Source organism: Hirundo rustica, chromosome 25 (genome assembly GCF_015227805.2).
Source record: "Hirundo rustica isolate bHirRus1 chromosome 25, bHirRus1.pri.v3, whole genome shotgun sequence".
Lineage (NCBI taxonomy): Eukaryota > Metazoa > Chordata > Aves > Passeriformes > Hirundinidae > Hirundo > Hirundo rustica.
This window is the reverse complement of record NC_053474.1, coordinates 4547808-4560321: the sequence shown is the minus strand read 5'-3', so window position 1 is coordinate 4560321 and position 12514 is coordinate 4547808. Positions and strand designations below refer to the sequence as shown.

At 51.4% G+C, this 12514-nt stretch overlaps 1 protein-coding gene across 4 annotated transcripts in view; it reads left to right on the top strand.

Annotated features, from left to right (window-relative positions):
* The window catches only part of SCMH1 (Scm polycomb group protein homolog 1), a 66576-nt gene that overhangs the window by 31371 nt on the left and 22691 nt on the right, over positions 1–12514 (top strand). The window lies entirely within an intron of this gene.

The following is a 12514-nucleotide window of genomic DNA, read 5'->3' as shown; positions in this document are numbered from 1 at the left end:
AGACTGTTCCTCTTGGGAGTCCTGGGTCAGCTCATGCTGCCCTGTCAGGCTGGTGCTGCCCTGTGTCCGTGACCTGGGCCGGGTCTGTGCTCTGCAGGGCTGGTCTCAGTGGATTGCCTGAGGTGATCTCACATGACCTGTGTGTGAGCTGAGCTGTGGGCTCCTCTTGGCTGAAGATGATTCATCTTTATCTTGGCTTTCTACATTTTGCCTCGCTGTTCCCAGCCTCTCCCTCTCTTCTTGCTGGTTGTTTGTGTCCCACCTGCTGCTGTCCTGTAGGCTCTGCGGAGCGCTGGGGCCCTCTCAGCCAGTGGCTGATTCTCCAGTGGTGCCCTGGAGTCAGGGGCTCTCACCAGGCATCTCCAGGGTGTCTCTCAGGTGCTGCATGAGTGGCTCATGTTTGTGTTTGGTGGGAGCTTTCCTGGCGGTAACCTGGGGGTTGAAGGTTTCAGGAGCAGGGTGGAATCCGCCCTCTCAGGAGAAGTGGGATCCTCTGTCTGACCCCCAGCACAGGCAGCTCTGTTCCTCCCCAGCCTCATTGAGTGAGCAGAGCCCAGTCAATTATCCAGAAACCACGCCTCATTTGCCATCCTGCAAAACTTGTGCTTCCCCCCTTGGTAGAGGGCTGTGACAGCTTCTCCCTTTCCCACCGGCTCCGTGTGCAGTGACTGCCCTTCCTGCTCATGTACAAGAAGTCACAAAAAGTCACATCTCCCCACTCACAGGCAGAGGCAGCCCTCACTCTCGGGCAGATTTCTGCTCTCTTTGTCCTTTTTTTTCAACTCCTGGGACAAGAGCAGGGTTTGGCAGGGGTTGGATGAGCCATGCAAAAATGCCAGGGAGTTGAGATCAGCCTTGTCTTTGTGGTTTTACTTCTCCCTCTGTGACTGTCTGCTCCTTTTCCCGCCCAAGAATTTTTGACTTCCACTCTGTGGGATTAAACTAAAAGAACAGAGTACTGGGAATGAAATTCCTCTAATGAAATTCCTCTTGTGTTTCCTCACTCCTCAGCCCTGCTGTGGTGGAGGGTTGAGCACGGTCCTCTCAGACCTGAGAGTGCTGCTCTTGGCAGGATTGGAGGATGCATCACCACAGAGGATTTGCCCTTTCCTTGAGCTCCAGTAAACCTTCTCCACGTGCCAGCCTGGAGCCTGCAGGACTGTGTGGTGGAGCTGGGCAGTTTCCCTTTCCTGGTGGGAATTCCTCTTAAGGAGAACTGGAGAGACATGCAGGCAGTCAAGTGCTGCTGTGGTAATACTGGTCTGTGCTCATGTCCTGGACTGAACCGTGTGGGGCCCTTGTGGAAGCTGGGGAATCCTGTGAGGAGCTAACTCTGTGGAAATTGAGGAATCCTGTGAAGAGTTAACTCCATGGAGGATGAGTAACCCCGTGGCTTCCTGGGGGTGGGCAAAAAGAGGCCTCCTGAAATGAGCTCATGTTCAAGGGAAGCCGAACTTCAAAGAGGGCAGGCATGTTTATTTAATGCTGGTAACTCCATTCAGCTCTAATCTGTCTCTGCTGCTGGCTACCAGCAGAGGTGGAGGAGTGCAGGGCTTCTCCCAGGCATGGTCCTGCTCCATCTCCAGGGTCTCCCACTCCCAGCAGTGTTTGCTTAGCTGGAGTGGCTGGGCAGGGGAGCTGGGGCCCAGAGTCTGTGCACTGTAGCACAGGTAGAAGTGTAATTTGGGAGGAAAGCAGAGACTGTAGGAGGAAAATGTGCATGTCAGGTGTGGTGGGTTGTCCCAGGGGATAGCTGAGCCCCCCAGCCACTCACTCCCACTCCAGTGGGGTGGGACAGAGATTCATAAGGGTAAAAGGGTGAAAACTGATGAAGGTACAGAGAGTTTCACAGGTAAAGCAAAAGCTGCAGGTGCACGGCCAAGCCAGTCACTGCTCCCCAGCACAGGCAGGTGCTCAGCATCCCCAGGAGAGCTGGGTCCATCCCAGGGGACAGGGACTGGGATGACAAACATTCCATCCCCCTTCTCCCTCCTTCCCCAGCTCTGAGCATGGAGCTGTACAGTCTGGGACATCCCTGGGGCAGTGGGCTCTCACCTGTGCCCCCTCCCAGCTCCCTGTGCCCCCCAGCCCAATGCTGGCCACAGGAACAGAGCAGAGCTGGGCTCTGTGCAGGCCCAGCCCAGCCCAGGGTGCTGTCAGCCCTGCCTTGGGCACAAATCCCAGCACAGGTACTGCAGAAAGTGAACTCCAGCTCAGCCAAAACCCACTGCTTTGAAAAAACTTTTGCATGCATTTTATTTCTAACCATCCTGCTCTTTGGGATGCCTGTGGGCTCCTAGGCCAGGTCACTGCCATAAGTGGAGAGCAGATTTTGGGAAGCTGCTTTGGGGAGTCCCTCCCCATTGTAAGCAGTGCAGAAAATGGATATTTAGGATCGACCTAAAGAATAAGGGTGGTTGTTCAGTTACCTGAAATCATGGCTGGGGAGAAAGAGAGCAGGAGATGCACACAGAAATGGAGGTGCTGCTGCTGAGCTTCAGGGAAACAAAGAGGGAAATAACTGTGATAAAAATCGATGAGAACAAGGAAGAAACAGCTAAGAGGCTGGTTAATGATTGTTTCTGGGGCCACCTGCCCTCAGCAGAGAGGTGGGATGAGGGAAATCTCCCTGAGCTGAGGCATGGTTTTGTGGAGAGATGTGTCTGCCTCTGTAATTCATGGGAAATTTGGGAGTTTATAGCTAATTGCAGACTAGAGGAAAGTTCAGTTCTTTGTAGTCAGGGAAGCACACACTGGAAGAGGATCCATGGGAAGTTACTTTCCATTATGAAGCGGTTTGTGGGATGGAGAACTGTGATCCCCCGAGGGAGGAGCAACTAAAGCAGTCTTAGGTACCTCTGCATGGAGGCTTCATGTCCTGAGCTCTTCACCCGAGGAGGTGATGACTGAAGGGTCTATCTCTGCCAGGTAAAGGCACATGGGTTGGCAAAAGGGCCTGGGCAGGTGGGATGGGGCTTTCTGCCTGGGTGTGTGATTGTGGGCTCAGGCATCTGAGAATTTCCACAGAACCTGTGTCATTGCACGAGAAAGGGCTCTTAAAAACACCAGCTTTAAGTTTTGGAGAAATGCAGGCATTTTTCTAGGGTTTGTGCCACAGTATTATGAAGTTTAGCTGGGATTTGGTTCAAAAACCTGTGAGACTTTTACAGGACCTTCCTACGGCTGAGTGCCAGTGGCTGTGTGCACGATCCCAACTGTGCTGCTGCTGGGAGGTGCTGTGACAGTGACAATCTTCCTGGCTTCTTGAAAAGCAGCTCATTTCCTCCATCCTGAGAAATCTGGATTTAATCCATACCTGTGAAACCCATACACACTCATACAGACACCCGTTTCTCTGTAACAGCGTCCCTTAAGTCTGCTCCCATGTCTTGTGTGTCACTGCTGTAGGACAGGGAAATACTGTCACCTTGGGCACAAGGAAGCAGGGACACAGGTAAAGCCCTCAGTGTCTGTATCTCAGAAGATCCCCGTGCTGTTCCTCCCCTTGGGCTGTGCCCTGGCTGATGCCGAGTTGCTCTGGAGTTCCTGATGTGTTTGCCACTCCCTGTTGCAGCTTTCTGCATGCTCAGAGAGAGGGGTGACTCCGTGCTGTGGGACAGGGGCGGCAGTGAAAGCGTTAACGCTGGGGAAGCTGCTCCAGCTCTGGAATTTGGAGGACAGGAATTGCTGCCTTGGCAGCAGCCCAGCTGGCAGAGAGCCCCAAGCCCAGGCAGGGCAGAGCTAACACAGAGCTCGTCCTCTGCCACCGTGCCAGGGCACTGGGGACCCTGCTCAGTGCCTGCACAGCTCTGTGTGGGCTCAGACCCTGCTCCCTGTGCCTGGCTGCTGCTTCCTCTGCTCGCAGATGTGAATAGTTTTGGATAGTTACCATGGGGACAGGCTGAAGGGGAGCTGCATCCACCCTGGGCTCACAGCTCTGTGTTACACTGGGACCAGAGCTGCCTGTGGTGGCTGCTGCAATGACTCCAGGGGGTCAAGATGCTGACCCTGGATAGAAAGTTCATGAAGTTCTTTGTTTCTCACCACCATTGCTGTCACGTGATTTGTTGTTTAACTGCTTCGTCTCCTCAAAGGAATATGATGATCAGCTGCCAGGTTTCCTGCCCGGGGCAAAGGTAATGTGTATTTTGTTATTTTATTTTGGATATTGCCTAGTTTCTCTTCTTTCTTCAGGGTGAGAACGTAGTGGTGGGAGGAGGATCCTCATCAGGAGTAGTTGGCAGGGTAACACTCAGGTGAGCTCCTGTGCAATCCTGCTTGGAGGAGCTGGGAGAATATTAATTACTGTCTCTTCAGGACTGAGCTGGGATTTGCAGCTCACACATTAGGCTGGGTGACATTGCTTTGCACTGGCATGGCCGGTTTGGGGACCACAGGTAGAGCTTATGCACCAGCAGCAGGAGGAAGGAGGGTACACAGAGGAGCTCAGGTTTTTATCCATGAGTGTAACACACAAGCAGCCCTGGAACCTGGGTGGTGCTGCCTCCGAGGCTGCTGTTGGAAGATCCCAAGAAAAATCTCTTGAGCTGTTTGGAGCACAAAGCCAAGGCTCTTAGCAGTGACCCTGGCTCGGCTTGGATGTGGTCCTGGAATGCGTGTGGGGTTTGGAGGTTTGGGGGCTTGGATAAGGGAGCCCAGCACTGCAGGAGGCAGTGGGGTGCTGGCAGTGCCTGTGGCTCTGCAAACACCGAGTCTGTGGGAGCCATGGCATGTCAGAGACCTGAGATTACTGAGTGATGTCTTGAGGCTGGCAGGAGCCTTTGAGAAGAGGAACTGACCTGGGAAAAGCAGTTTCCTCTGGTCTCCAGCCTGTCCTTACTCTCAGTGTCTAGACCTTTCTCTCAGCTTGACTTTTCCTCGTGTTTTATTTTGAAATATTTCATACCCCACAGAATCTGGGTTTTGCTCAGGATGTTTCCTTCCCTTTTCCACCATGCTTCCTGGCTCAAAACAGAATTTCAGTGTCTCGGGGGTGTTACTGAGTCTTGACAGGAGGTTTCAGCAGGACCCTGCTGTTAGAAACTCCTTCTCTTTGGCTGAACAACACTGGGGTCATCACTTTGTTTCTGCAGGATCTCTGACCAGTAACAACACTCCTGTTCACTGGGACACGGTGCAGGGCTGTGCCTGTGCAGGCTGGAAGTCTGAGTGCTTGCAGGATGGAACTGGATGACCTCAAGGAAGAAGAGTATTCCAGGGCTGTTATTTATGGGGGTCTAAAAGTGCCTGACTCAGGATGTCCTGAGCTGCTGATTGCAGGCAGGGCTGGTGGCTTTTCCCAACCATCCTCTGCCATGAACTTTGGAAGCAGAGTGAAGTCAGCTTAATGTATGCCCAGGGTGACAATTTGTGTAGGACAACCACAGGGAGAGCAGAATTTCCCATCAGGATGAAAGGGTTTAAACACTCACTTTTACAAATCTTCACATCAAGGATTTCACGCTCCACACCTTGTTTCTGCTTGTCACCGTATTCCAGCCTTGGTGACAGGAGTTGGGTCCCTTGTAGGGGTCCTGCTTCTGTTGTGGGCAAGTGCTGGAGGAGCCAGAACCATCTCCTCTCACACAGGTCTGTAAAGGCTGCACATGGTGAATCCCCACCAGAATTAAACACATCTGATCCCACCCCCTGCCATGGGCAGGCACCTTCCACTATCCCAGGTTGCTCCAAGCCCTGTCCAACCTGGCCTTGGACACTGCCAGGGATGGGGCAGACACATGGTTGTGGTGTGATCAGAGCAAGGTACAGCCTTTTTGGTGGGGTTTTTGACAGTGACTCTTTAGAAGCAAGAACATCTCATCTTTTCGTGACCTGCTGGGGAGATTCTTAATTTTTTTGTTTCCTCCTCATTTTTTGGAGAGTGGAAGTAAATGCTTTTGAGCCCAGCTCTGCCTCTGGCTTTAGGGAATAGACCCAAGTTGCCAGAGTGTGCATTTTTATGGACTCCAGGAGCTTCATCCTGAACATAGCCTGACTTGTTACAGAGATCAGACCTTTTGCACCTTGTCATTGTTCTTCTCTTGATCTTTGGTATTTTTATAACTTCTGAACTTTAAAAAATAACAGAAGTTGGAACAAACCACACCCACTTAGCGCTCTCCTCATTCTTTGAGCACTGATAAGTTGAAGGTGTTCTGCTAATATTTAACCTGGAAGCCAAAGCTAAAAAAAGAACTTCAGAGAAGATCAGAACAAGCAGAAACCCCAGGAACTGCCCTGAATAACCTGAATAGGGCTGGAGTACAGAACCATTCTCAGTTTTGGAAACCCCCTGGCAGTTTTCCTCCAGGGGCAGAAGATGTGAGCAGTCAGTGTGGCTGCAGTGGTCTCTCGTGGCACATGCTTTCACTGCTGAGTGTCCCTGAGACAGCTGAGTATAAATAGAAACAGAGCCATGCAAACTTCCCAGGGACTGCATTTCTGTGCAGAAACCAAAGCTCTGTCCTGCTGCAGGTGTGGCACAGGTGGGTTTGGGCATGGTGCCCAGGCTGAAGGCCTGACAGGCTGTGGGCTGGTTGCTCACTAAGATTTAGCTCTGGGGTCTTCTCGAGGACCAGATGCATCAGCCACCGCTGCTGCTCGTGGCAGCGCCCTGCAGGGACAGGCTCTGCTCTGGCCTCTCTTGAAGCTCTGAGCCTGGAAAAGCTGCAGTGATGGCTTTCCTGAGGTATGAAATCAGTTGATTTATGTTGTCACTGTGTCAGCACCAAAGGTGCCAGTTCTGCTTATGTTCCCTCTGCCAAACAGCTCCAGGGGTCACAGGTGGGCTTTTCTGTTGCTGCTCACTATGGGTACTCACTGTGTGCCCATGGGCACTGCCATGCAGGAGACAAAGCCTGGCTTTGAGGTAATCAAATCAGGTTTAAAGTCCAGGTTTCTACTTGATATTCTTTCTTGAACATTGCCATTTCTCTTGGAGCTTCCTGATTGCCCCTCTACCTCTCCTTTCACCCAGTGGTGCATCCCCTCGGTCAGAGGCTTGAATTTCCACTCTGCTAATGTGGTTCAGCTCAGTTCTCATCTCCTCTCTGTAGTTCAGACTCTGTTTTAATTCTAAAGCTGCTTCACAGCTGATTCAGACTCTGTTTTAATTCTAAAGCTGCTTCACAGCTGATTGAAACAACACACTGCTTCAACAGCTTTATCTTTGCAGTGAAGTGCAGAAGATGAGGCTGTGATCCCCAAGCAAGAGCCCAGGTTGTGTTGAAGCCAGTTTATTTGGAATAGGAAGTGGTGGGATGGGAACAGGAGAAAAACTGCTGATTTGGGATGAGAAGAGGGTGATTGTAGATAAACCTGGCGTTTCCTTGCCCTCTGCATTTGAACCGTACGCTGCAGGAGGCTCCCTGCAGCTCCTTGTCTGACCTGGGAGCTGTGGGAGGAGGAGCTGTGCTCCAGGCAGACCAGGGGAGCTGGCAGCCCCTGTGCCAGGGAGCATCTGGCTGACCTGGAGAACTGGACCCAGAGTTAAGTGTCTGAGCACTGGAGAAATAAAAACGGTGCACAAAAGAGTGTGAGCTAAGGCCACCAGCTTCGTGTAACTGGGCTGTGAAGGTTGCTGCACGCTGGCTCCTACAGGTGAGTGTTTCTCTGGGGGTGATGAGGATACTCTGCAGAAAATAAATAACAGCCCTGCTGCAGTCTGGGCTGTAATTCTGCTGAGGACTGCGTGTGTAATCCACACGTGCACACCGAGTCCCTTGAGCCAGCCCTGCTGTCCAGAGCTGCCCTTCTCCAGGGTGTAAATGCCCGTGGCCAGGTCTGTTCCCAGCATGATCCTTCTGCCCCTTTGCTTTGTCTTCGGGGGGCTGCAGTGGGGCATGGTAGGGAAAAGAGGGGCTGAAGAAGCAGGAATGTGCTGCTGCTCTTCCAGGCTCCAGACATGTAATTGCCAACCTGTTTGTGGCTGGTTGTGCAGATATTTCACAACAAATGTGCTGAGATGTGAGGGGCTTTGAGTTGCTGTTGAGGGAGAGCTTGCTTGGCAGCTCCAGTGGTGGGACAGGAGGCCATTTTCCCTATCCAAGTGCCAGACTTTGCAGGGTTTTATAGGAAAGATGTGACTCAGTTTCTCCATTCATTTCCTAATGCTACTCAGTGAGTACAGAGCAGTTAATTTCTTCCCTGTGTGGAAGAGAAATGAAGACCTGGGTTCGGCACTAAGGAAATCTGTGTGCTCAGCACAAAACTGAGCATGACTTTTGCTGAGGACAACAGTCTGGTCATCCTTGCTCTGCACAAGCTGTCGCTGTGTGTCTCTGATCCCCAGCCAGTCACTTCTCTGTGTTTATTTTGCCCTCAGCAGAGCAGGGATGATGCTGACCCCGGGGCACTTTGGGGGACACATCGGTTGTGTGGCACATCCTGACACTGGCTGTGCTGCATCTCAGAGCACTTCCCCTCACTGAGGAATATCTGCACACGGATGTTTATACTCTTAACACTCAAAAACTGCTCAAAAGCTGCTAAGTAACAGTAAGAGTTACTGCCTCTGAATAAAACCATTAAAAGATTTGGATGTTGTGTGCAGAAAGGCCAATGCAGTGTGAAGGAACTAACAAAATGCTCAGTGTGACCGATGAGTTTTGACAGGACCAGTGAAGTCTGGGGGGGTCCTGGTGTGCAGCAGGCAAGGCAGAGCTGAGCCCTGGATGAAATGTCCACAGAAATTCTGGAACTCTGTGGAAATGAGAATCCAGACATCAGCTGCAGGCTTATTGCTTGATTTGAACCAATAAATTTAGGATTTTCATAGCTGGTGACATCCAGTGTTCTGGTCTCTCATTTTTCCAAAGTGGAAGATTTCTCTCTGGCTCTTTGAGGCCACTGCTGTGAGTTGAGCTGCTGTTCCTGTGCAGTGAGTGTTGCAGCCAGAGTTCTCCATCCTGAAGGAGCTCGGGGTAGCTCAGAGCCCAGCGCTGTGCAGCTGGAGGCAGGAGTGGGTTTGCCCACATTCACTGCTTTCTGTTTCTGGGTGGGGTGGTCTCCTGCTGCATCCTCTCCCTGAAACTCAGTCTCTGCTCGTGGGCTGCACAGTTCTGCCTGCCCTGGAAGGGTAAATCATTGGACTTCCTCACCCCTCATCCCCTCATCAGGTCACTCATGGATGAGCGGTGTGGATCCCGGTGCACATCCCTGTGTTCCTCACACAGGTATCTCTACTCTGCAAGGATGATTCCTTGCCCCCACCTCTAGTAATCCTTGATTTATCCCTGTAGAAACCTTTTTTCTTATCCCAAGGCTCTGGAGGTGTTGTAAAAGCCTTTGGTGAGGATCTTGGAGGCAGATGAGGCTGTGTCACATCCTTCCATGTGGTCTCTGGCCAGTCCAGACCCCTCCAGGTTTCTGTTGCAGTAGCTGGACTGCCACTGCCCAAGTGGCTCAGATTGCTCTTGTGGGCTGTGTTATTGGGTAAAGCCTCTGGTTTGTTTTGGAAAATGTTTTAGCAGATGCACTTTATGCTTGGGTAGAATCATCTGCTTGGGTTTAGCCAATGTCTGGGTGAATAGGGCAGACTGAGATGCACCAGCCTTGGAGGTGGAGAGGTTTCTTGGGTCCCGAGTTCCGGTGTTTAATTGTGTAAGCAGACCCTGTAGATCCAGAACAGGGTTTTTGTCTCCAGCTCCAGTAGCACCAACTGCAGCCTGCAGTTCTTTTCCACGTCTCTGTGTGTGGTTACAGTCAGAGGTGGGACACTTGGGCTCTTTTGCAGTTCAGTCCCTGCTCTGGCACTTGAGGCAAGTCACTGAAGCTCAGGCTGTCATGTGCTGCCCCACACCTCTGAGACATGGTACAGGGTGCTGGGAACACCTGCCAAGGTTTGCAGGATCCCTGCTGAGCTGCTTCAGAGAGAACTGGGTGTAAGTGCCAGTATGGTTTAGGGCACACGGGAACGCTGCTGTCAGGCTGAAAATGTGACACTTCTGCAACTTCAAACAGCAGTTGCTGATATCACTGTGACTCCTGAGACTTTTTTTTCTTTCCCAGTTGTTTTATTTTGATAAATAGAACAACTGGAAAAACAGATCAAACAACCATACAGAATGGCACAGCTCGTGCCAGGGGGATGTACGGTGGCGTCTGCAGTGACAGAGGAAGAGTGCTGCTCCAAACCATGTAGATTTCTAAGCCTTTTAGAAATGGGACACTGATGATGGATGTTCAGAGCCTGTCTCAGGTTCAATAAATGCACAAAAGGCATTGCTTTAATCTGAAGTTACAGCTTCTCATGTGCCTGTGGATGTCCTGCCCAAAAAAGACATTATAATGCACCCCCGTGGTGAGGATGAGCGGGATCTGTGGGCTTGGGTTTCTTTGTGTGCTACTGTGTAACCACTGGCCGAGGGATTAGTGGATAAAAGAACCTTATTTCAGTTGTCAAAACCTGCAGCTAGACAAATCTTGAAAAAGAAAGTGTATCTTTGGGAGAAGAGAGAGCTCATCATGAGAACAGGTAGAACACGCCAAATCCTGCAGCACTTGGATCCCAGCACTGTGTTGGATGTCTCCTCTGGTCTCAGCTCAAACAGGTGTTTCAGGCTGGAGAGCACAAATCCCTGCAGGTAATACCAAATTATCAGAATAATTGTCTTCCCACCTTTAAATTCCACAATTTGGAGTCTTGTTCTTAATCTCTGTCTTTGCAAGGAGCCCGTGTCTCCCACCCATGCTCCAACCCTTTGTCCTGTGTTGTGTCTGCCACATCTGCTGAGAGCTCAGGACAGTCCCAGTCTGGAGCCTTCCCAGGGCCTGTATTTCTGTCCCAGTCGTGCTCATGGTGGCCAGTGATGATGATCTCTGCTTTGGGAAGAACCACAGGGCTTTGAAGCATTCCCATTTTACCCTCGGACGGGGAGTGAACTGCAGTTCCCATCCAGCTCCAATCTTCAGGATGTCTAGAACTGAAATGCCTCATGAAGGGAAGGATTCAGCCAGATCTCAACAAATCTCTGGCAAATTTGCTAATCTTAAATGTTTCTCATTAACCCACCTCGTTGAGTGCTGCTTCTCCCCGGGAGGTGCTGAAGATGGGACAAGGAGCAGTGAGCACCAGAGGACCACTGGAGGGGTGGCTGCAGGACATCATCAGAGGGGCTTTGGAGTGGGCATGAGTGGTGTGCTCAGAAATCTCGCCCTGCGCTTCAGGACACTGCATCAGGACATCTCCAGGCACAAGCACGCGAACTACAGCTGCATCTGAGAGCACAGAGCCCTTGGCACAGAAAACGGGAATTTGGGATTTGTGCTCCTGCAGCTCTTGGTAAATGAACCTTGTAAATAAGAGAGAAAGGCAGGAAACCTTTCTGCAACTTCAACTTTTCTGTTCCATATTGTTCTACATGTTTTGACTTTGTAATTCTTATCCCAAGGACATAATTTTGTCTTCTTCAAGCTGTGACAAGTCTCAGATAAGCTGATGGGTGACAAATGCTGCTTCCTAGCATTGACTAACCCTCAGAGTGTGGATGGCAACTGTGCAGAGTCTCCTGTGAGCGAGTTTCAGTCACAGTGTGCTGGGCAGCTGCAGGTGATATTTTAGCATGAGGAATTAGAGCCTGAAATCAGGAATTCTCTGTCAAGTCTCTGTTTCTGCAGAAAGCTCAGAACTCTTGTTTAAACTAATCCTTCAGTGATGGATAACATCATCAGTGGTGCCCAGCTTCTCTTTGGCTCCGAGTTCAGCCGTGTTTGAGCTGCATCTTCAGGGGGATGTTTCTCACTGTGCCAAATGGATCTGATGCCAGCCAGCCTCCACCTCCTCCATGTCTGCCATTGTCCTGGATGCCTGTGTGACCCAAAACAAGACAGTTCAGCCAGCAGAAAACTTCCAATGATTAGTTTTCTGTCCCCTTAATGAGCTGAAATAACCATGAGTTCAGATCAGTGAATAATTCAGGTCAGAAAGGATCTCAGGGTTGCATGGCTCAACTCCTCCAAAGCAAGGCCAGGTTTGGAGTTGGTTGAATCACTCAGAGCTCGGGTGAGCAGCAAAGCTCTGGCACAGAGAGATGCTGCTTTACTCAGGAACAGCAAACTGTTGATTTTTTAAATAAGAGAGGCCCCAGTTGATTTTCTGAAAATGTGGCTCCTCTCAGTGGCTTGTACAAGGAAGAAGGAGGTGAGGATGTCTCTGGGAGCTGCTCACTGTTGGGCAATGTCACCAGTGGAATCACAGAATATCCTGGGCTGGAAGGGACCCACCAGGATCATCCAGTGCAGCTCCTGTCCCTGCCCGGACCCCAGCAACCCCCTCTGTGCATCCCTGGAGCGCTGTCCCAAGGCTCCTGGAGCTCTGGCAGCCTCGGGGCCGTGCCCATTCCCTGGGGAGCCTGGGCAGTGCCAGCACCCTCTGGGGGAAGAACCTTTCCCTGCTCTGCAGCCTGAGCCTGCCCTGGCCCAGCTCCGGCCGTGCCCTGGTGCTGTCCCTGTCCCAGAGCAGATCTGGGAGCTGCAGATCCCTGAGCTCTGCCCTCAGTGTGCTCTGCTCCAGCTG